The 23534-nt window shown below is 36.1% G+C and overlaps 1 long non-coding RNA gene across 1 annotated transcript in view; it reads left to right on the plus strand.

Moving 5' to 3' along the window:
* Positions 1-8383, plus strand: part of LOC139703100 (uncharacterized) — a 45986-nt gene extending 37603 nt beyond the window's left edge. The window contains exons 2-3 of the long non-coding RNA XR_011705584.1: positions 4514-4641; positions 7540-8383. This is a non-coding gene — a long non-coding RNA (uncharacterized lncRNA). The remainder of the gene's footprint in view (positions 1-4513; positions 4642-7539) is intronic.
* The last annotated feature ends 15151 nt before the right edge of the window (positions 8384-23534 follow it).

A 23534-nucleotide genomic window follows, 5' to 3' on the forward strand; every position in this document is an offset into this window, starting at 1 on the left:
TTAAGCCTAAAATTACCATACAACTTTAGAACACCAGCTTGATATAATGCTCTTTTGAAGTTTCTACCTTACAGACTTATATACCTGGAAAATATGAACATATATTAATGGCACCATAATTACCCTTGCAAAAAGCTCTGTGCTTATATAAAACTAAGGGGGAGATGGTAGGGCTTAGATAAATGGCAGGCAACCTGTTTACTGGTAAGTTCTTCCAGATATGAGCTCCGGAGCCCAGGAATTAGTTTTCATTGGGGCTAAGGTTCTCCGCCAGCAAGATTTGAGATTGGCGCTGGTGGGAGAGTTCACACGGGCAGGAAATTATCGCACCACTGCAGAGAAGAAGAAGGTAGGAAGAAGAAGTCCTTAGGCACCATGTTGGCGTCACCAGCACCTGAACAAAATCAGAGTTAATTAAAACAGAATGAAGATAAAAATTAAAGCAAAGGTCAGCTTTTGGCAGAAGTTCCATGTTGGGGGATTGACAGAAAAGAGGCCAGGGGCCATGAGGAGGCTTAGAAGGACATAAAGACTCATGAATCCAGGATGGTAGATTAAGAGGTTCTCCGAACTTATTGTCTCCCACTGTCTGATGTCCGTTGTATTCCATCGTGCCTGGTAGTGAGCTTCAGCACTGAGTGAACTGTTCTCTTGAAGATGTTGGGGGTTCATCGGTCATCAGAGGCTGGTAGTGCCTAAGCAGAAGCTGGTTGTAAGTTTGATTAGAAACTTTCTTCAATTGGGTTTGAAAGAACTTCATTATGCACAGCAAGAGAGCACAGGAAAAGTATTGAAAAATAACAGTTGTTGTTTAACCATAGTTGTATAATTTTTTAATTTTTTAAGACTATTTGCTCAAAAACTTACATATATAGCCAACTTACACAGACCTTTTTTATCACTTATTTAAACTCTCTTAATTACTTAATCATATAGACTCTTTTATCAAGAAACACATTTTCCCTCTATTAAATCTATATCTAGAACCTTTTAGTTTCTCTTTTCCATCTGTTAACTTCCTTCTGTTCAATGTCTTTCCTTTTCCTATCCCCCCTCTTTTCCCTTCATTTTCTTTGTTCCTTTGAACTTCTTTTTTTTTTCTGTCCCCCTTTATTGTGGGTTAGCTTTTACCTATCAGAAAAAACATTCAACATTTGGTTTTGGGGGATTGGCTCATTTCATGTGAATGATAATCTCCAGATCCATCTATATGTCATAAAGTCATTCTTTTTTATGACTAATACTCCATTGTTTATATATACCACATTTCTTTATCCAGTCATCTATTGAAGGGCACCTATAGGTTGGCTCTATAGCTTAGATATTGTGAATTGTGCTGCTATAAACATTGATGTGGCTATATCACTGTAGTATGCTGGTTTTAAAGTCTTCAGAGAGATACAAAAAAAAAAAACTGGATCAAATGATCATTCTTACTAGTTTACTTTGTTGTTCTAGTCTCTTAAGAAGTTGAGATTTGAGATGTTTTTAATGTAAGCATTTGAAGTTATAAATTTTTCTATGAGCAATATTTTCACTGCATATTATAAATTTTGATAGATTGTTTGTTTGAATTCATTCATCTCAGTGTATTTTCTAAATCTCATTGTGATTTCTTCTTTTACTCAATGATTAATAGTGGTTTTTATGTCCACATAATGGTGAAATTTCCAGTTTTCATTTAGCTATTAATTTTTATCTTCACTCCATTGTGGACAAAAAACATGATGCAGAGTCACACCAGTAATATAATCATACATGCATATAGGGTAATAATGTACATCTCATTTTCACCATCTTTCCCATCCCCACACCCTCTCCTGTCTCTTCACTCCTCTCTGCACAATCCAAAGTTCCTTCATTCTTCCCTACCCCCCGCCCTTATAGATCAGCATCTACTTAACAGAAAAAAAAAAAAAAACATTCAGCCTTTGGTTTTTTGGGTCTGGCTTATTTCACTCAGCATGATATTCTGCAGCTCCATCCTTTATACCACATTTTTTATCCCTTCATCCATTGAAGGGGAATCTAGTTTGGTTCCATAGTTTAGCTATTGTGAATTGAGGTGCTATAAACATTGATGTAGTTGTGTCACTGTAGAATGCTGATTCTAAGTACTTTGGGTATAAATCCCAAGGAGTGGGATAGCTGGATCAAATGGTAGTTCCATTCCAAGTTTTCTGAGGACATCTCCATACTGCTTTCCAGAGTGGTTGTACCAATTTGCAGTCCCACTCTTCTCTCAAAAACTGCACTTTGTTCTTCAAAATGAAGTCCTCAAGAGAATTGCCATCCATGAAACCCTTTTAAAATACATAAAGAGAAGGAAGAAATCATCCAGAAACAAAACTGCAAAGAGGTATACCCAAATGTCAATGCTGAGAGTCTCTTAGATGGGATTATAGATGTTTTTTGTTTTCTCCATTTTGTGCATCAGCTCCTTCTAAATATCTACAATGAATACTGGTTGTTCATGTAATGAGGGAAAATAAGCAATAAAGGCTGCATATGTCTTTGCTCTTAGAAAATAAAAAGCTCAGTTAATCTCAGGCACCAGGGCCCCTCAGACTTGGCCCCAAATGCTCACTCCAAGCAGTCAACTCCTTAGGGGGACATACATGATTCAATTCCCATAGGGAATCCAGCTCATTTTTCCATGCAGCAGGAAATGGGGAAAGAAGACAGGCCACCTCCAGGACACTGGAGATTGGCAAGACTGAGAGCCTAGGAGGCTCTAGGAGAACCTGGCCTCATCTCCATAAAGCAGGATTATGAATAGGGGAGTTAAATCTACAAATGTAGTTTCCATTTCCAAAGATGAAGTCCGCCATGCGACCAGCGCACTGGTTTCATTAATGAGGTTCTTGGCATAAAAGTTAGCTAGCGAGATCGAAATAAAACACACAGACTCAGTTACCTTTCTCTATGACCAGGTCCGAGACAGCTCCCCTCTCTGGTTCCCACCTCGAACCACCCGGTAGGGCAGCAAGGATTACTCAGGGCTAGCAGGAGAGAGAGAGAGGGAGCATGCCAGGGAGTAGCCTTTTATTGGGGAACAAGAAATTCAGGGGAGAATTCCATCCAATGAAGGTTGAGGGGGGCCGCACTCCAAGGTCAGGGTCAGTGATTGGCCCCCGGGGTCAGTGGTCAGTCACACCCCCACACGGACAGGCTCTCTCATCAGGAGAGGGCCGGGAAAGCTCCGACACAGTTAGCCAGAGCGCCTCAGACCCAAACCGGGAGTTGCCCAGTCACGTGTGAGAATGGCTTCCCACAATGAAGTGAGTAGTAAGGACCCCTAGGAGGGCCAGCTACCAAGCTGAAAGCAGCCCAGGAGGGAGAAATCAACATGCTGCTGGTAGGTGCCCCTCACTCCATGCTCTGTCCTTCCACCAGTGAAGTTCTTTGACATGCTGAAGGGTATACATTACAGAACTGGGCAGAAGCTTGAGAGGATTTATTCAAAGGGTAATCCTGGTCCTGTAAGATGGAGTTTTCCAAGGACTTGGTGAGACCCCTGGGACATCCTGAACAACTTTCTGGAACACAGAAAGAGTAGGGGAAGGATGCCTGTCAGAGTTATGTGGTGTTTTGGGGATCAGTGCATCTCGGAGTCATTTTATTACCAGAGAAGCTTGTGTTTGTCATAATTATATTCATCAAGTGTCTCATTATTGGCAAAACCTGTTACTGAATTTGTCAGACCTTACCTCTGAGGACCAAGTGTGCCCAGCAATAGAAGTGGTGAACCAAAAATGCCAAAACAACTCCAAATAGAAATACTGTCCAAAACCTGTGGGCCCCAATATAATGGGCCATATCCTCTTGAAGACCAGCAAGTGGACTTCACCCAGATGCCAAAGACTACTAGTAGAAACTTACTAGTTTTTGTTAACATTTTCTCCAGTTTGGACCAGGCAAACCCAACAAGAAAAGGCCTCAGAATTGGCTTGAGCCTTATTAAAAGACATTCCAAGATATGGTATATTTCACTCCATAAAGAGTGATAAAGACCCTTAAAAGTAATACAAAAGGTGAGTAAAACTTTAGGAATTCAGTTGAGACTGCATGCTTCCTGAAGAACTCAACTGACAGATAAGGCAAAAAAGATGAACCCTACTCTAAAATGACTCTAAGAAATCCATGTCAGGAAACTAGCCCAACATGGGAAAAGGCATATTGTCCTTTTCTGCATAAGAATGCACCTAGAGGGGTCTACAATTGATCCTTTATGAGATTATATATGGGATATACCTTCAGACCTCTATAAGAAGGATGTTTTCTTCCCATTTAGAATATGAATATAGGCTCAAACACTCGTGTACAACAGCTTAACCAAATTCTAAACTCTACGCATGAGTTTTGCTTTCTCTAGGACAAGAGCCTATGCCCTTTCCAACAAGGATATGGAGTCTTGTTAAAGACATTTAACCAGGGACTGGAATATCTACTAATGGACGGACAGGCCCTTACAAGGTACTCCTAAATACTCATACATCTCTAAAACTTGCAGATGTTAAACCATGGATTCACTCAAAAGAAATGGATTCATCTGATCCTCATGGGGACCCACCCAGCCACCTGGCTGGATGGCAACTCCTCTAGAAGACCTCCAATATCTCTTCAAGAGAAAAAACTCAGGCAAGACATTTTAAACAGCCATGCATTTTTTTTTTTACTCTTATTCATTATCTTCTCTTTCTCTTCCTAACTCCAAACTATTCAATCCAACCTATTTACAGACTAGGTTCTCAGTTTCTGAGGTTCATCATCCAGCTGGGTATTCAGAGAGTGCTCTCTCTTGGACTTAACAGACTACTTGAAAACTTCAGGAAGTTAATGTAATTGTATGATGGTGGTTTTCTAATTGTCTCAAGAACAAAGAGAACGCATTTCCCCTTCCTAATGCAAAATGCCTCTTCCCCTCTTCTAAGAAAAACACTGACCTCTCAGATGTTCACAACCAAAGCTGAGGGGGGAAAATGTGTTTGATCTAGTACAATAACTGGTTAATTTCTCTCTGGGTATAAGCTATGGAGTACATGATGGAGTCAAATGGATAACTGAAAAACAAGTTCAATTGAATGTGAACTTATATACTGAAAACTAAAATGACTCTTGTGGGGCTCCCAATATAATTGGCAGGACTCCCTGACAGAAGTGTAACATAACTCTCATTGCAAATGAGTCTATATGGCTTGTCTCATTATTTGATAATAGGAATATACCCTGTGCCATATGGCTGTGGATTTGTAGAAATCACAAGTGGCTTTCCTTTCCTTATAAAGGTTGAATGATAGACCTGGGTATGCCTAACCCTTGAAGAATGGTTTGTTTCCCATTTGCCAGAAACCTCCATAACTGGGATAATGTTAAAGCCAGATACTGTATAAAAAAAAAAAAAAACAGTCATACTGTTCCAGGAGCCAACCTCTGTCAGTGTAGAATTATGCATGGAAGCTCCAGCTCAGCATACAGCAACTTTTATTCAAACCCTATGTATTGTCACCCTCATAAACATTGGAAACCACACAAATTCTGAAGATGGGTGCTCCAAAACCAGGTGATCTTAGATATCTTGACTGTAGTCCAAGGGTTGATGTGCTTTTATCAAAATGTCTATAATGCACCAATTTAAAAAACAAAAAATAAATATGAAGAAGACCAGTACAGGAAAAGGAACAGGGAGGAGAGTGAAGGTAGAAACACTGGAGATTAAATGGAGCAAATTATGTTCTATACATGTATGAATATTTTTAAATAAACTTCACTACTATGAATAACTATAATACACTAATAAAAATTTTAATATTTGTAATAATGCATAATTTCCGGGTGATGGTTCTAGTTATTATTAACAATAATTTTAATGTACCTCACAATCAATACAAACATATCTGTGTCAAAAATTTCATAGTTGAGAACATCTGGGATATAATATATCAGTGGGATTTATTAAAAAAACAGAATGTTGTGTTTGCATTCCCCTTTATTAAAAAAAAACAAAATCAAAACTATGAAAGATCTAGACAAACATGTCATTACTATTGATACCTTGGCAATACATCCTTTTAATAGTAAGCTAAGGTCATTTGATCCAAAAGGAAATACCTGGTTCTCAGCATTGTTATTTTCCTTTCTCACCTTCTCTTTGGGTGCTGTTTAACTTAGTGCTTTTGTAAGCCTAGTACTTGGGCTGTTCGTAGCAACTTGAAAATGCCTCTGCTAATATATAAAGAACTCAAAAAACTTAACACCAAAAAAATGCAAATAGCCCAATCAATAACTTGGCAAAGGAACTTAATAGTCATGTCTCAAAAAAAGAAATACAAATGGTCACTAAATATAAGAAAAAAAACATTCAACATCTCTAGTAATTAGAGAAATGTAAATTAAAACTGCACTGAGGGCTGGGGTTGTGGCTCAGCAGTAGAGCACTCTCCTAGCATGTACAAAGCCCTGGGTTGGATCCTCAGCACCACATTAAAATAAATAAATAAGTAAATAAATAAATAAATGTATTATGTACAACTACAACTGAAAAATAAATTTTTAAAAAAACTGCACTGAAATTTCGTATTACTCCAGTCAAAATGACAATTATCAAGAATCACAAATGTTGGTGAGGATGGAGGGGAAGGGGCACATATTGCTGGTGGGACTGCAAATTGGTGCAACCACTATGGGAAACAGTATGGAATTTCTCAGAAAACTTAGAATGGAACCACCATTTGACCCAGTTATCCCACTGCTCAGCATATATACAATGGACTTAAAATCAGCATACTATAGTGATGCAGGCACATCAATATTCATAGCAGCTCAATTCACAATATCTTAAGCTATGGAAGCAAACTAGGTACCTTTAACAGATGAATGGATAAAGAAAATACACATGGAATGTTACTCCTCCATAAAGAATGATTTTTTTTGTTGTTGGTTAAAATGGATTTATTAGTGACATAGTATAGACCACTTGTGAAAGAAAAGTAGAGAACATGTTTTCAAGAAAACCAGTATATTTATTTTTAACCTTCCCAGAAATGTTTGAAAAAGTGAAACACAGAAAAGCAACTCTTTGGGACTCATACGTGAAGCCATGAGTTGGATAAGAAGGTGTAGTGGTAGAAACTAAAATAAATTGCTTCTTTGGGTGAAATCATGAATACTCTGGCAGATAGTTTCTCAGATCATAACCTCCTTTTCAGATTTAAGTGCAATAGAAGATAGTATAAATATTGATTGGAATACACTGTTATATTTTTATAAGCATTATTAAAACTTTCTATTTGAAAGCATGTAGAAGAAGTCCATTTCCATTTAAATCTCAGTCTAATCACAACTATTTTGTTAGTGGTACATTATAATTATACATAATAGTGGGATTTATTATGCCATATTTATACATGCACATGACATAATTTACTCAGTCTCCTTCCCTAGTACCTTCCCTTACTGCCTTCCCCAGATCTGCTTGTTCTACTCTACTGATCTCCCTTCTATTATTGTTATTGTTTTATTTTTTATTTTTTCATAAAGAATGATTTTATCCACTCCTCTGAACGGAGCCTCCGCTGCCATGGGTGAGATGGAAAGAGAGATCGCTGCCGTGGATGAGATGGAAAGAGATCGCTGCCACGGATAAGATCGAAAGAATTCACTTTATGCTGGGCCCATTAGCGTCGAGTGGGACTATTTTGATCCTCAGCATGCAGCAGATGGAGAAGGTGAAGGAGCACTTCAGGAAGGACCCCTTTCCATCCCACAGTACCCTGGTGGCCCTGGCCTCCTGCCTAGGCCTAGAGGAGCAACACGTGCAGGATTGGTTTCTGATGCAGCAGTGGATTAGAAACCACCCCTCCCAGGGCTCAGGCTACTGCTGGGCACACTCAACCTGGCCAGGCCAGTCCTGGGATCTCCCCACCTGGTCTGGCTTGTTTTATACATGTCCATCCTCTGAAGGTGCCCAGGAGAGTGTCCCGGCAGCAGCCCTTCCCAAGAGGCCCTGGATCCTGGTGGTACAAGGCAAGAATCAAGAAGCCACCTTGAAGAGACTTGCACATGACCTTCCAGACATCCTTGAAGAGGAAGACAAATGAGATCCAAGAGATTTCTGAGTGGATGGGGGTTCTGCACCTGCCCCATTCCACAGGTCCTCACTCTGGCCACTCTTCCATCTCTTGTTACCCCCACCTGTCATTTGAGTCACCGGGAGTGTGTCTGGGTCTCTAGGAGTGGAATGGGTGTTCCTGGGTGCACCTCCTTCCCTTCATGCTTCCCCGCACCCTGCAGGTGGTGAGGCTGTGACCACCTGCTGGCTTGTGTCCTAACCACATTGTCCTTCATGAATAAAGTCCCATAATAAATGTTTTTTTTTAAAGAATGATTTTGTGACATTTACTGGGAAAGGGATGGATCTAAAGACTATCAGGTAAAGTGAAATAAGCCAATCCCAAAAAGCCAAAGGTCAAATATTTTCTCTGATATGTGGAAGCTAACTGCACATAGGTGGGGAAGGAAAGAATAGCAATTCAGTAGATAGACAAAGGCAAATGAAGGCAAGGGAGGGGAACAGGAAAAGGAAAGGCATTGGAATGAGTCTGACATAACTTTCCTATGTACATATATGAATACACCACCGTGAATCCCACCATCATATACATCCACAAGAATGAGGGTCTTAACTGGAATAAGAGCTATTTCATGATTGTATAATTATATCAAATGGATTCTAATGTCATGTATAACTAAAAAGAACCAATAAAAAAAGAAAAAATGCTCTACTCCTCAGAAGATATGAGAAAATTTTCTCACCCTGTCAAATTCTTCCATTTCAAAAATTTTCACATTGTTCCTTGTCAGCAGGAAATAGTTAAAGAAATCCTTATGCCACAGAATGGAATGGTTATTTGATGATAGGGATTTGAAGAAGGATCTAATCCCCAGCCTAACTCCATTTTCTCTCTGACCTATTCTTTAATGAGTTCTTTCCCTCAGATTATCTTCAATTCCCAGCTCCCAGATCTGTAGGCAAACATAACACCCTATGACAGAAATCTAAACTGCTTCCCAAGCAGTGGAAATTTCATTTCTGTAAACAAGCCTTTACATGATGAGTCCCCAGGATAATAATGAACAATATTACAAACTGAGCAAAATCACTAGCAATATAAACCCTTTTCTTTACTATGTAACCCCAAAGATATTGTTTACATCCTGAACATAGCACATAGATCTCTCTTCCCAGTGTAGCCACATTGAAAATAAACCCTTTTTCCTGTTTTCACCATTACTTTTGGCACTTTATGTTGGAGCAAGTGGCCAGGACTGTTCTTTTGAAATTTCCCTAGAGCCAAGCCTTGGCCAGGACTCTGGTAATATCTCCAGTCCTGGTGTAGACAGGATGTCCACTGTTACCTACAGTTGATGCCCTTTTCCCCCATTTCCCTCCCAGAATCCTGTGTCTTCTATGTATCTTTTAATGAGGTCTTCTTCTTATATATTGTCCTCATTAATCTGTGCTTTCTAGATCCAGAGTGAGAAAGCAATGGTATGGATGAGTTGTGACACTGGATGCCAGACTTATCTGGCCTACAGTTTTGGTAGCCCAGCTGATGGAGATGGCCAGTAGCTCAATTTGATACCCAAAGAGACAGATGTGGACATATTAAAAATCTGATTGAGCTTAAGGGACAGCAGTCCAGGATCAAGTGTACCCAATGGAGGGATACAGGAGTCTGCTCCTTACATTAGAGTTGCCACTTGTTAACCACCTACCTGACCTGGAGAGGACTGCATCATCCCTCATATTCACCAGGTGTCCCCACTCTATACATTTTAATCTTTTAGATTGGATCCATTTCTTTTCCCCTTTTTGTTTTTAATGGGTCTTGGGTCAATAACCCATATCAACATCTCACACAGAGAGTATTGGTCTGGCATCAAAGTGACTGTACCAGGAAGAAAAAAGATAGAAAACTTACATTTGTTCTGTATCCTAGAAAAACATTGATTCTAGGATGCAATATATTCTTGAATGATTTATGACATCCTGGTTTTAAAAAGGTAGGGGACTCCCTAAGTACATCTCTTCTCTTTTGCAAGAATAGAGATGGCACGAGACTCTTTCCTGAGTAAACAAGCAAAATTTGTCACTTTTAGACTAAGAAAATGACTACATACTTCCAATTTGTGGGGCAATATATATGGGTCAAAAGATGAACAAACTGGCTGGCACAGTGGTATGCACCTGTAATCCCAGTTACTCAGGAAGCTGGGGCAGGAGGATTGCAAGTTCAAGGTCAGCCTCAGCAACTAAATGAGACCCTGTCTCAAAGTAAAAAGGGCTGGAATGTGATTTGGTGGCTAAGCACCCCTGGGTTCAATCTCTGGTACCAAAAAAAAAAAAAAACTGAAAATAACTTCTCTTTTCTGCTCCATCAAAGAGTTGAGGTAACAGGGTCAACCATTTCTACCAAAATTGGAATGGCCAGAACATAGAGAATCACAGCTTACCTGAGCATAGGCTTCCAGTGGAGCAAGTAGTTGGACAGGAAAACCTAAACTACTACTCCTCTTCCTATCTCACCTAAGGGGGAGGACTGAGAAGTGCTGTGGGAGTCACAGTCCAGTGTTCCAGACTCACTGACAGACTAATCACAGCATTAAAGAAGGCTTCCTCTTTGTCCACATCTCACCGCTGCATCACTATGACCTCCATAAAATAACAAAGGATTGCAACAGAAGCAACTGCAGATCACAGAAGAATTTGTGAAGAAAATATTCCTATGGAAACCCAAAAGATCACAGCTCAAAAACAAATATGGCAGATATTAGACTGTGACACCAACAGTTACAATAAATAGTGAACTCAGCGTACCCCTATCTGAATAAATGCAAACTCACACTAAAGCTCTATTTACCTCAGTTCTTGACCCAGTAGATCATGTCCAGGTTTCAATAAAAAATTGCAAGGCATACTAAAAGCAAAAAAAAAAAAAAAAAAAAGAAAGAAAAGCACAGTTTGAAGAGACAAAGCAAGCATAAAAATGTTACTGAGATATCAGAGATTTGGGACTATTAGACTGAAATTTTTAAATAACTATAATTGATATTCTAAGTGCTATAATGGTAATAGTTAGAAATAGTCATATTAGCAGAAAACAGTTTAAAGTGGGAGAGCAAGCCTAAACAGTGGGTCATATATGATATAGACAAGGGAATTATAGGACTGGGAATTTCAATTATCAATATTTTAAAAAATTTAATGAAAAAGGTATACATCATGAAAGAACTTACATTAGTAAGCACAGAGATAGAAACTCTTAAGAAGGGGTAAATATAAATGTTAGACATAAAAAACACTAACATGAATGGAGAATGCTTTATACAGGCTCCCCAACAAGCTGAGCAGGGTCAAGGAAAGAATCTGGGAGAGTAAGAATTCAAAATACCTGTTTAAAGGAAACACCAAACTTTGAAGAGACACACAGAAATTGGACAGAGATTTTGAACAGAGATTAAAGTAAATTTTACAATTCATATCCTGTTGCAGCTTATTTTTTTCAGACTTAAGATTACTAGACTCTGCCATGATGAAAAGATGGTTCTGAATGCTTCCTTTAAAACTGGTGGCCACCCAGATTCATAATAAAAGCTACTCTATTTTCAAAATAAATAAATAAACTGAAAAAAATATAAAGATGCATAACAGCAGAATTGAACCAGTAGAATAATCAGTGAACTCAGAGACAGTCCATATGAAAAAAAATTAGAGGATGAAAAGGAATGAAGACATTGTGATACTTGATCCTATGGAAGATTATTAATACTTGATCCAATAGTATCTAAATGGTATTGAAGTGGGAGGAGACAATGACAAAAAGGTAGAAAGCTTATTTAAATAAATAACAGAAAACTTTCCAAACCTTGAAAATGATAAAAATATCCAGGCATAAAAAGATCAAAGGCATCAATCAGATTTAATACAAATCAAACAATACTAAGGCCAATATAAAAAAAAACAAAAGATCAAAGATAAACTGAGAATTCTAAAAGTAGCATGAGAAAGAGATCATTTACATTGGGTTTCAATATACCTGGAAATAGGCTTCTCAGCAGAAATCTTACAGGCCAGAAGGGAGTGGATGATAACCTTCTAAGTCCTGAGAGAGAAAAACTGTCAATGTAGAATAGTGCAGTCATTAAAGTCCTTCAGACATGAAGACTAGTCGAAGACTTTCCCAGACAAAAATCAAGTGGATTTATTACCACAAAACCTGTATCATTAAAAAAAAAAAAAGCTAAAGGGAATACCTCATCCTTCGTGTTCCCTTTTCCCTAAGAAGAAGAAATATAAGTGTTAACCATCTGACCTTTCCTTGAGTTTTATATTTTATATGGCTCCTGTGCATATGTGTGTGTTAATAAATTTGTGCCTTTTCTCCTCTTAAAAAAAAGCGAGGAGGGAATACCTTAAACTTCAAAGAGTGTTGGCATGTAACACAAAAACAGCTAAGTATAGAAAACTCACTGGTAATAGTGAGTATACACTGGCAAATTTAGCATATTCAATTTGCAAATTCAGGATATCCAAACATTGTTACCATGACATGTAATCCACTTATATCTGTGGCATCAAGGTTAAAAGGCAAAACTATTAAAATAAGAACAATTATAATAACTAGTTAAGAGTTCAGCAATATAAAAATATGTGCCATAAAAAAATTAAAAACCTAGGCAGATGGAGTCAAAGTGTGGAGTGTTTTTTTTAAATTTGTTTTGTAACCAAAGGTAAGATGTTACCTGTTTGAAATAATCTATCATAAGATGTTGGTGTGAACTTTATCATAACCACAAAGGAAAAAGTTTAATACTGCCAGGCGCAGTGGTGCATGCCTATAATCCCAGGGGGCTTGGGAGGCTTGAAACGAGTTCAAAGCCAGCCTAAGCAAGAGTGAGGCACTAAGCAACTTAGTAAGACCTTGTCTCTAAATAAAATACAAAATAGCGGTGGGGATGTGGCTCAGTGATTGAGTGTCCCTGAGTTCAATCCCTGGTATACCCCCCCAAAAAAGTTTAAAAATACACTAAAAATAAAAATTCAAGGAATCAAAACATACTGCTGGGGGAAATTGCCTAAATGCAAAGAAAGCCATTAAGAGAGAAAGGAAGGTCTCCAAAAGAATGAGAAAACAATTACCAAAATGCCAGTATTGTCATAACCTATCATCAACTACTTTGAATTAAATGGATTAAGTTCTTCAACTAAAAAACACAGAATGGTAGAACAAATTTTAAAAAATAATTTCCAACTACGTGTTTTTGCAGTAAAAGCATTTTATTTTCTCACTAATCTCTTTATACAAAATACTCTCATCCCTTAACACTTAGAATTTAACTTTAAAACCAGTATTTACTTATTTGCAAAGAAGATTCTGCATCACTCCTGTAATCTAGAAGGAATGAGAAAAAGAAAATGTGATATGTCCTTATAGGATTCATGTGCTTGTATTGATCCTCAGCAATAGAACTCTATATCTGTATCTGTAACTATATCTTTATCTATATTGATATCCCAACTATGTGTTCTCTATAGAGATTCACTTCATCTGCAAGGTCACTCATAGACTTAAATTGAAGGGATGGAAAAAGATATTCCAAACAAGTGAAACCAAAAGATATCAAGATTAGGCCTGGGGTTGTGGCTCAGTGGTAGAGCACTTGCCTAGCATGTGTGAGGCCCTGGGTTCAATCCTCAGCACCACATTAAAAACAAATAAATAAAATAAAGGTATTGTTTTGAACTACTATTAGAAACAAAATTTTTTTAAAAAGATATCAGGGGTAGCTATACTTATACAAGATAAGATCAATAAACAATAAAATGAGACAATGGCCATAATATAATCAATCACAAAGGGATCAATACTGCAAGGGGATATAACAAGTATAAATATATATGCAAACAACACTGGACCACATAATCATATAAAACATATATTAAGAGATTTAAAGGAATAGATAATAGAAGATTGCAACATCCCCACTTTCTTCAATGGACTGATCATCCAGACAGAAAATCAATATAAAAGCTTTGGGTTGAAACTCTATGCTAAAACAAATGGACCTAATAGATATTTATTGTAAACAGTAAACAGTTCTGCACTGTGCTTTTTTTTCCCATTTAACAATAATTGGAGACTATTATGCTGTGAAATAAGCCAGCCCCCCCCCCCCCAAAAGGGTTAAATGTTTTCTCTGATATACAGAAGCTGATCCAAAATACAGGGGGATAAAAAAAATAGAAGAAAAATCGGTGGAGTGGATGAAGGGGAATTAAGAGAAGGGAGGAGGAATAGGATAGGGAAAGACAGTCAAATTAATCTAACTTTCCTGTATACATATATGAACATTTTTTTCATATATTTGTTAGCCATTAGCACTTCTTTGTTTGAGAAATATCTGTTTATATTGATGAGTTGCTTGGGTTTTTTCCAAGTTTTTTTTTTTAGTTCTTTATGTATTCTGAATATTAGTCCCCTATTGAAGAGTAACTGGCAAAGATTTTCTCCCATCCTGTAGGCTCTTTCTTCATGCTCTCATTTTCTTTGCTGTGCAGAAGCTTTTAATTTGATCTCATCCCACTTAGTGATTCTTGGTTTTATATCTGCAGTTTTAGGAGTCACCTTAAGGAAGTCAATGCCTGTGCTCATATGGTATAAACCCTATGTTTTTATCTACCAGTTGTAATGTTTCTTGTCTAATTCTTAGGGTTTTTATCCACTTTGAGTTTATTTTTATGTCTGGTGAGAGATAGGGATCTAGCTTCATTCTTCTACATATGGATAGATTCCCCAACACCATTTCTTATCTTTGCTCCAACATATATTTGTGCAACTTCATCACCAATTAGGTGGCTGCATCTATGTAGATTTGTCTTTGTTTCCTGCCCCATTCCATTGGTCCTCGTGTGTGTTTTGATCCCAATAACATGCTGTTTTTATTACTAACTCTAGCATAATTTAAGATCAGGTACTATCTTCTTGCTCAGTATTGCTTTAGCTGTTATGGGTCTTTTATTTTTACATATAAATGTTAGGACTATTTTTCCTAGTTATATGAAGAATGTTATTAGCATTTTGAGAGGTATTACAATAGATCTTTAGATCACTTTATGACCATTTTTACAATATTAATTCTGCCTATTCAACAGCATGCCTACCCTTTCATCTTTTAAGGTATTCAATTTCTTTCTTCAGTGTTCTATAGTTTTCATTATAGAAAACTTTCACTTCCTTTGTTAGATTTATTTACAAGTAGTTTTTTTGAGTACTTGAATGGAATCATTTTCCTTATTTCTTTCTAAGCAGATTCATTATTGAAATGTAGGAAAGCTATTGATTTTTTGTTGATCTGGTATGCTGCTACTTTATTGAATTTGTTTACCAGCTCTAGAAGTCTTTTGGTGGAGTTCTTTGGATTTTCTACATATATAGAAGCAATGTCATTAACAAAGAGTTACACTTCTTTTCCTATTTGTATCTATTTAATTCCCTTCTCTTGCCTGATTGCTCTGGCTAGAGTTTCAAGACTATGTTGAATGGGATGGTGAGAGCTGACATTTTAGATAAAATGCTTTCAGTTTTTCTCTTTTCAGTATTATGTTGGCTTTAGGTTCGTCATATGTTCCTTCTATCCCTCGTTTTTTTCAATGTTTTTAACAGAAATGCTTGCTGAATTTTGTCAAAGGCTTTTTCTGTACCGATTGAGATGATCATGTGATTTTTGTCCTTAATTCTATTTATGTGGTGAATTCCACTTATTGATTTGCATATGTTGAACTATTCTTGTATTCTTGGGAGAAAACCCACATGATTATAGTGTACCATCTTCTTAGTGTATTTTTTATTCAGTTTGCTAATCTTACTATTAAGTATTTTTGCATCTATATTCATCAGGAATATGTATCTGTGATTTTCTTTCCTTGATGTGTCTTTTTCTGGTTTGGGTATTGGGGTGATACTGGTCTCATGGAATAAGTTTGGAAGTATTCCCTCCCTTTTCATTTCATAGAATAGTTTAAGGAAGGTTGGCATTAGTTCTTTAAATATCTGGTAAATTCAATTTAGGTAGGTCTAGAAAGTTGTCGACATCTTTTTGATTTTCCAGTTTATTGGAGTATAAATTTTCAAAATAGTTCCTAATGATCCTTTTCACTTCAGAAATGTCTTTGGTGGGGCTGGGTTCCTGGCTCAGTTTTAGAGCACTTGCTTCACATGTGTGAGGCACTGGGTTCAATTCTCAGCACCACATATAAATAAATGAATAAAATAAAGGTCCATCAACAACTAAAAAACATTTTTTAAAAAAAGAAATATCTTTGGTGGATATCTCCCTTTTCATCTGTAATTTTGCTGATTTTTCTCTCTCTTCCTTTTGGTAACTTTGGCTAAGATTTATCAATCCTGTATACCTTTCACAGAACTAACTCTTCTTTGCAGTGATCCTTTACGTTGCCTTTTATTCTCAAATTCATTAATTTTGGCTCTGATCTTAATTATTTTCAGTCTTCTATTGATTTTTGGAGTTAGATTGTTCTTGCTTTCCTATGGCCTTTAGATTCAGCATTATATTATTTATTCGGGATCTTTCTGGTTTCTCTCTTTTTATATAGTACTCAAGGCTATAAACTTTCTCTTTGAAACTGCCTTCATACTATCCTAAAAATTTTGATATGTTGTATCTGTGTTCTTGTTTGTTTTAAGAATGATGTTTTTATTTACCCTTAATTTCTTCTATGACCCATTCTTAAGTCAAAAATATATTGTTCAATCTCCACATGTTAATATTTTATTTTTTATCTTGTCATTGATTTTTAATTTTATTATGATCTGATAAAACACAAGGAATTCTATTTTTTCAGATTTCTATTTTAGGAAAGGTTCCACATGCAGCTGAGAAGGAAGTGAATTTAGTTGTTGATGGATGAAATATTCTGTTGATGTCTATTAGGTCTATTTGATCAATAGTATTTTTTATTCCTGAAGAAACTTTACTTAGTTTTTTTAAAAAATTTATTGCTTTGCTTAGTTTTTGTGTGAATGGCCTGTCTATTGGTGAGAGAGGTGTGTTGAAATCACCCAGTATTATTAAGTTATAGTCTATTTTATTCTTTATATTGAGAAAGGTTTGTTTTATGTATGTAAATGCACCATTGTTTGGGGCATAAATATTTCCAATCATCATATAATATTGTTGGATGATTCCCTTTCTGCTTATCATGGAAGGTTTTACTTGATCTCCAATTCTGAAGGATAGTTTTCCTGGATATAGCAGTTTTCTTTGGCATCCCTTCTACTTCAGGGCTTGGTATGTATTATTGCAAGTCCTCCTGCCTATTAAAATCTAGGCTGAAAGATCAGGGATAACTTATGTTTGTTTACCTCTAAATGTGACTTGCCACTTTTCTCTTGTGGCTTTTAAAATTTTCTCCTCATTCTCTATATTCGACATTTTAATTATGTTTTGGAGAGGACCATTTTAATCCTTTGTACCTGGAGTTCTAAACATGTCTTTTTTTCTTAATTTATTTAATATAATTAGTATATATCAAAGCAGAATACATTGTGATTCATTGTACACAATTGCAGCTCAACTTTTCATTACTCTGATTGTACACAATGTACATCCCACCATATGTGCAGTCATACATATACCTACAGTAATGATGTCCATCTCATTCCACCATCTTTCCTGCCCCCATGCACTCTTCCCATCCCACCCTCCCCTTTGCCCAATCAAAGTTCTTCCATTTTTCCCATGCCCTCCCCCATTATGAATCAGCATCCACTTATCATTTGGCCTTTGGTTTTGGGATGACTGGCTTACTTCACTTAGCATGATATTCTCCAACCCCATCCATTTACCTACAAATGCCATAAATTTATTCTCTTTCTATGCTAAGTAATATTCCAATGTGTATATATACCACAATTTCTTTATCCAGTCATCTATTTAAGAGCATCTAGGTTGCTTCCACAGTTTAGCTATTGTGAATTGAGCTGCCATAAACATTGATGTGGCTGTGTTACTATAGAATGCTGATTTTAAGTCCTTTGGGTGTAGACCAAGGAGTGGGATAGCTGGGTCAAATAGTGGTTCCATCCCAAGTTTTCTAAGGAATCTCAATACTGCTTTCAGAGTGGTTGCACCAATTTCCAGTCCCACCAGATATGTATGAGTGTGCCTTTTCCTCCACATCCTCACTAACATTTATTGTTGTCTGTATTCTTGATAACTGCCATTCTGACTGGAGTGAGGTGAAATCTTAGAGTAGTTTTGATTTGCATTTCTCTAATTACTAAAGTTGTTGAACATTTTTCCATATATTTGTTGACCGATTGTATATATTCTTCTAAGAACTGTCTGTTCAGCTCCTTAGCCCATTTATTGCTTGGGTTGTTTGGGGGGGGGGGTTGGTATTAAGTTTTTTGAATTCTTTATATATCCTGGAGATTAGTGCTCTGACTTGTGTGTGGCAAAAATTTGCTCCCAAAATGTAGCAGGCTTTCTCTTCACCTCATTATTTTTTTTTTTTTGCTGAGATGAAGCTTTTTAGTTTGAGTCCATCCCATTTATTAATTCTTGATTTTATTTTTTTGAGCTTTAAGAGTCTTGTTAAGGAAGTCAGGGCCTAATCCAACATGATGAAGATTTGGGTCTACTATTTCCTCTACAGTGCAGGGTCTCTGTTCTAGGTCTCCTAGATCCTTGATCCACTTTGAGCTGAGTTTTGTGCATGGTGAGAGATAGGGCTTTATTTTCATTTTGCTGCATATGGATTTCTAGTTTTCCGAGCACCATTTCTTGAAGAGGCTATCTTTTCTCCAGGGTATGTTTCTGATGCCTTTATCTAGTATGAGATAACTATATTTATGTGTTTTTTCTCTGTGTCTTCTCTTCTGTACCATTGGTCTACATGTCATTATTTGCTGACAATGTGGTTCTATACTTAGAGGATCCAAAAAAACTCCACCAGAAAACTTCTAGAATTAATGAATTCAGCAAAGTAGCAGGATATAAAATTAATATCCATGAATCAAATGCATTTATATACATCAGTGATGAATCCTCTGAAAGAGAAATTAGGAAAACTACCCCATTCACAATAGCCTCAAAAAAATCTAGAATACTTGGGAATCAACAAAAGAGGTGAAAGACCTCTACAATGAAAACTACAGAACACTAAAGAAAGAAATTGAGGAAGACTTTAGAAGATGGAAAGATATCTCATGCTCTTGGGTAGGCAAAAGTAATATTGTCAAAATGGCCATTCTACCCAAAGTGCTATACAGATTCAATGTGATTCCAATTAAAATTCCATCATCATTCCTTATAGAAATAGAAAAATCAATCATGAAATTCATTTGGAAAAATAAGAGACCCAGAATAGCCAGAGCAATCCTTATCAAGAAGAGTGAAGCAGGAAGCATCACAATACCAGACCTTAAACTATACTGCAAAGCTATAGTAACAAAAATGGCATGGTATTGGCACTAAATGTATCTTGTATTTGGATTTCAATCTTATTCCTAAGTGTTCTGATATTATTTCATTGAAAATGTTGTGTATTAGGTAATATTTAGTGCTTAGTTAGTATTCATTACTTCATATTTTAGTGCTTCTTCTATACCAGTGATTCTCATATTTGGTCTGTTAATATTATCCCAGGTTTCTTGAATATTCTATTTATTGTCTCTTCACATATATTCTTTATTGTTGTGTTTACTTTTAGGATAATATACTTTATCTTCATGTCTGAAAAATCTGTCTTCTGCATAGCCTAATCTATTGGTTATGCTTTTTATTGATTTGATTTATTAAAATTGAAATTTTTATTTGATTTATTGAGTCCTTTATTTCCAGGATTTGTTTGGTTCTTTTTTACAATCTCTATATCTTTATTAAAATATTCTTTTACTTCCTGTATTTTCTTTCATAGTTCATTTCTTTCATCGTCTTTTGATTCATTGAACATTTTAGCTATGAAGTTTGAAAATCCTTTATCTGACATATCCCCCACAGGTATCAGTGGGATTAGTTGTTGTGGGTTGTTTGGGGTGGCTTGTTCCATTGTGTTTTTATATTGTTTGTATGTGTCTACCCATCAGCTGGGATGGTTATCTCTTGCACTTTTATGCAGGGGCTATTTATTGAGCTTAAGTGCCTTAAGCTGGACAAATATCTAAGTATCAATATTTCTCCTCATGGGGCCCAGTATCCACCACCACTTTGAGAAAATATGCTAATTCCTATTAACTTTATTTGCTTCAGAGCAATGCCAAATACTAATAAACCTCAGGAAAAAAACTTATTGAAAATATTCTCCACAATTCCTCTAATCCAAATATGGATTTAAAATAGTGTTCTTGAAAGGGTTGAAAAAATTAGTTATAAAAGATAGCAAAATCACTATTAAACTTTGCAGGATTTAAAAGGAGAAAAGAGAAAAATGATCAAACAAAGATGAAAGAGAAAAATACATAAAGAGATCAAAAGAAGGAAATGGGGGGATTTGAGACAGAAGCAGGTAATGCAAAAGGGAAAAGAGACTAAGACGAAGTGTAAACCTGAATTAGGAAAGCAAAAACAGAATGATTTCAGTAAATGCTTCAAAAACATTAAACTAGATAGAATTGTTTGGGTTCAGTACTGCAATATTAAATAGATGGAGTAGTGGGATAGCTGGGTCAAATGACAGTTTCATTCCAAGTTTTCTGAGGAATCTCCTTAGTGCTTTCCAGGTTGGTTGCACCAATTTATAGTCCCACCAGCAATGTATGATTGTAGTATTTCCCCCACAACCTCGCCAACACTTATTATTGCTTGAATTCTTGATAATTATCATTCTGACTGGAGTGAAATAAAAGAGTAATTTTGATTTGAATTTCTCTAATTACTAGAGATGTTGAACATTTTTTCATATATTTGTTGATCAATTGTATATCTTCTTCTGAGAAGTGTCTGTTCAACTCCTTAGCCTGTTTATTGATTGGGTTGTTTTTGTTTTGTTTTATTTTGGTGTTAAGTTTTTGAGTTCTTTATATACCCTGGAGAGTAGTGCTCTAATATGCATGTGCTAAAGATTTTTTACCACCCTGCAGGCTCTCTTTTCACATTATTGTTTCTTTTATGAGAGTTTTTTAGTTTGAATCCATTCTATTTATTGATTTTTTATTTTATTTCTTGTGCTTTAGGAGTCTTGTTAAGGAAGTTGGGGCCTAATCGAACATGATGAAGATTTGGGCCTACTTTTTCCTCTATTAGATGCACGGTCTCTGGTCTAATTTCTAGGTCCTTGATCCACTTTGAGTTGAGTTTTGTGCATAGTGAGACATAGGGGTTTAATTTCATTTTGCTGCGTATGTATTTCCAGTTTTCCCAGCACCATTTGTAGGAAAGGCTATCTTTTCTCCAATGTATGCTTTTGGTGCCTTTGTCTAATATGAGATAACTGTATTTATATGGGTTAGTCTCTGTGTCTTCCATTTTGTACCCTTAGTCTACAAGTCTTTTTGGTACCGATGCCATTTTTGTTACTATAGCTTTATAGTATAATTTAAGGTCTGGTATTGTGATGCCTCCTGATTCTTTCTTTTTGCTAAGGATTGCTTTGGCTATTCTGCATCTCTTATTTTTTCAAATGAATTTCATGATCATTTTTCTATTTATATGAGGAATTCCATTGGGATTTTAATTGGAATTGCATTAAATCTGTATAGCACTTTTGGTAATATGTCCATTTTTACAATATTAGTTCTGCCTATCCAAGAATATGGGATATCTTTCCATCTTTTCTAAGGTCTTCTTCAATTTCTTTCTTTAGTGTTCTGTAGTTTTCACTTTATCTCTTTTGTTAAATTGATTCCCAAGTATTTTATTCTTTTCTGAAACTATTGTGAATGGGGTAATTTTCCTAATTTCTCTTTCAGAGGATTCAACACTGATATATAGAAATGCATTTAATTTATCAGTATTGATTTTATATCCTGCTACTTTGCTTAATTCATTAATTCTAGAGTTTTTTGGAAGAATTTTTTGGATCCTCTAAATACAGAATCATGTCATTGGCAAATATCCTTTTAATTTCTTTCATCTGTCAAGTTGCTCTGTCTGGAGTTTCAAGAACTATGTTGAATAGAAGTAGTGAAAGAGGGCATCCCTGTCATATTCCAGTTAGAGAGAATGCATTCAATTCTCTCTAAAATTTAGAATAATATTGGCTTTAGGTTTAGCATATACAGCTTGTACAATGTTGAGGTATGTTCCTACTATCCCTAGTTTTTCTAGTATTTTGAATATAAAAGGGTGCTATATTTTGCCAAATGCTTTTTTTTTTGCATCTCTTAATCTTTTAAGTCTATTGATGTAATTAATTAAATTTGCTGAATTCCATATGTTGAACCAACTTTGCATCCCTGGGATGAACCCCACTTGATCATGGTGTGCTATCTTTCTAATATGTTTTTGTATGCAAATTTTCAGAATGTTATTGAGAATTTTTGCATCTATGTTCATCAGGAATATTGATCTAAAGTTTTCTCTCCTTAATGTGCCTTTGTCTGATTTTGGTATCAGGATGATAATAGCCTCATAGAATGAGTTTGGAAGTGGTAGAGCTCTCACCTCACATGTGAGATGCACTAGGTTCAATCCTCATCATCACATAAAAATACAATAAAGGTATTGTGTTCATATACAACTAAAAATATTTTTTAAATGAGTTTGGAAGTCTTCCCTCCTTTTCTATTTCATGGAATAATTTGATGAGTATTGGTATTAATTCTTCTTTGAAGGTCTTATAAAACTCAGCAGAGAATCCATCTGGTCCTGGGCTTTTCTTGGCTGGTAGGCTTTTGCTGGTGTCTTCAATATCATTGCTTGAAATTGGTCTGTTTAAATTGTGTATGTCCTCCTGATTCAGTTTGGGCACATCATATGCCTCTAGAAATTTGTTTTTGAGATTATCTATTTTATTGGAGTATAAATTTTCAAAATAGTTTCTAACTATCTTCTCTATTTCAATAGTGTTTGTCATGGTATTTCCTTTTTCATCATGAATTTTAGTAATTTGAGTTTTGTCTCCTTTTCATTAAGTGGCTAAGTGTTTATCAATTTTATTTATTTTTTCAAAGAATCAGCTTTTTGTCAATTTTTTCAATTGTTTCTTTTGTTTCAATTTCATTGATTTCATCCCTGATTTGAATTATTTAACAGGGAAATAATTTTAAATAATCAAAAAGAACTTCTGGCAGGTAAGGATCTTGGAGATTTTCACAATGTTCTCACAACCTATAAAGTCTGCGAACACCAAAATCGACTCCTCTTAGATCTGTCAGAGAATCAGTGGCCACCTCACAGATGATCCACCTTCCACTTTCAGACTCTGCAGACTGCTCTCCACATAACAGCTATGGAGCTCTTGACAAGGTCAATCTGTTCGTGAACAACTTACAGAGCATCCCCTAATTGTT

This window comes from Marmota flaviventris, chromosome X (assembly GCF_047511675.1).
Source record: "Marmota flaviventris isolate mMarFla1 chromosome X, mMarFla1.hap1, whole genome shotgun sequence".
NCBI lineage: Eukaryota > Metazoa > Chordata > Mammalia > Rodentia > Sciuridae > Marmota > Marmota flaviventris.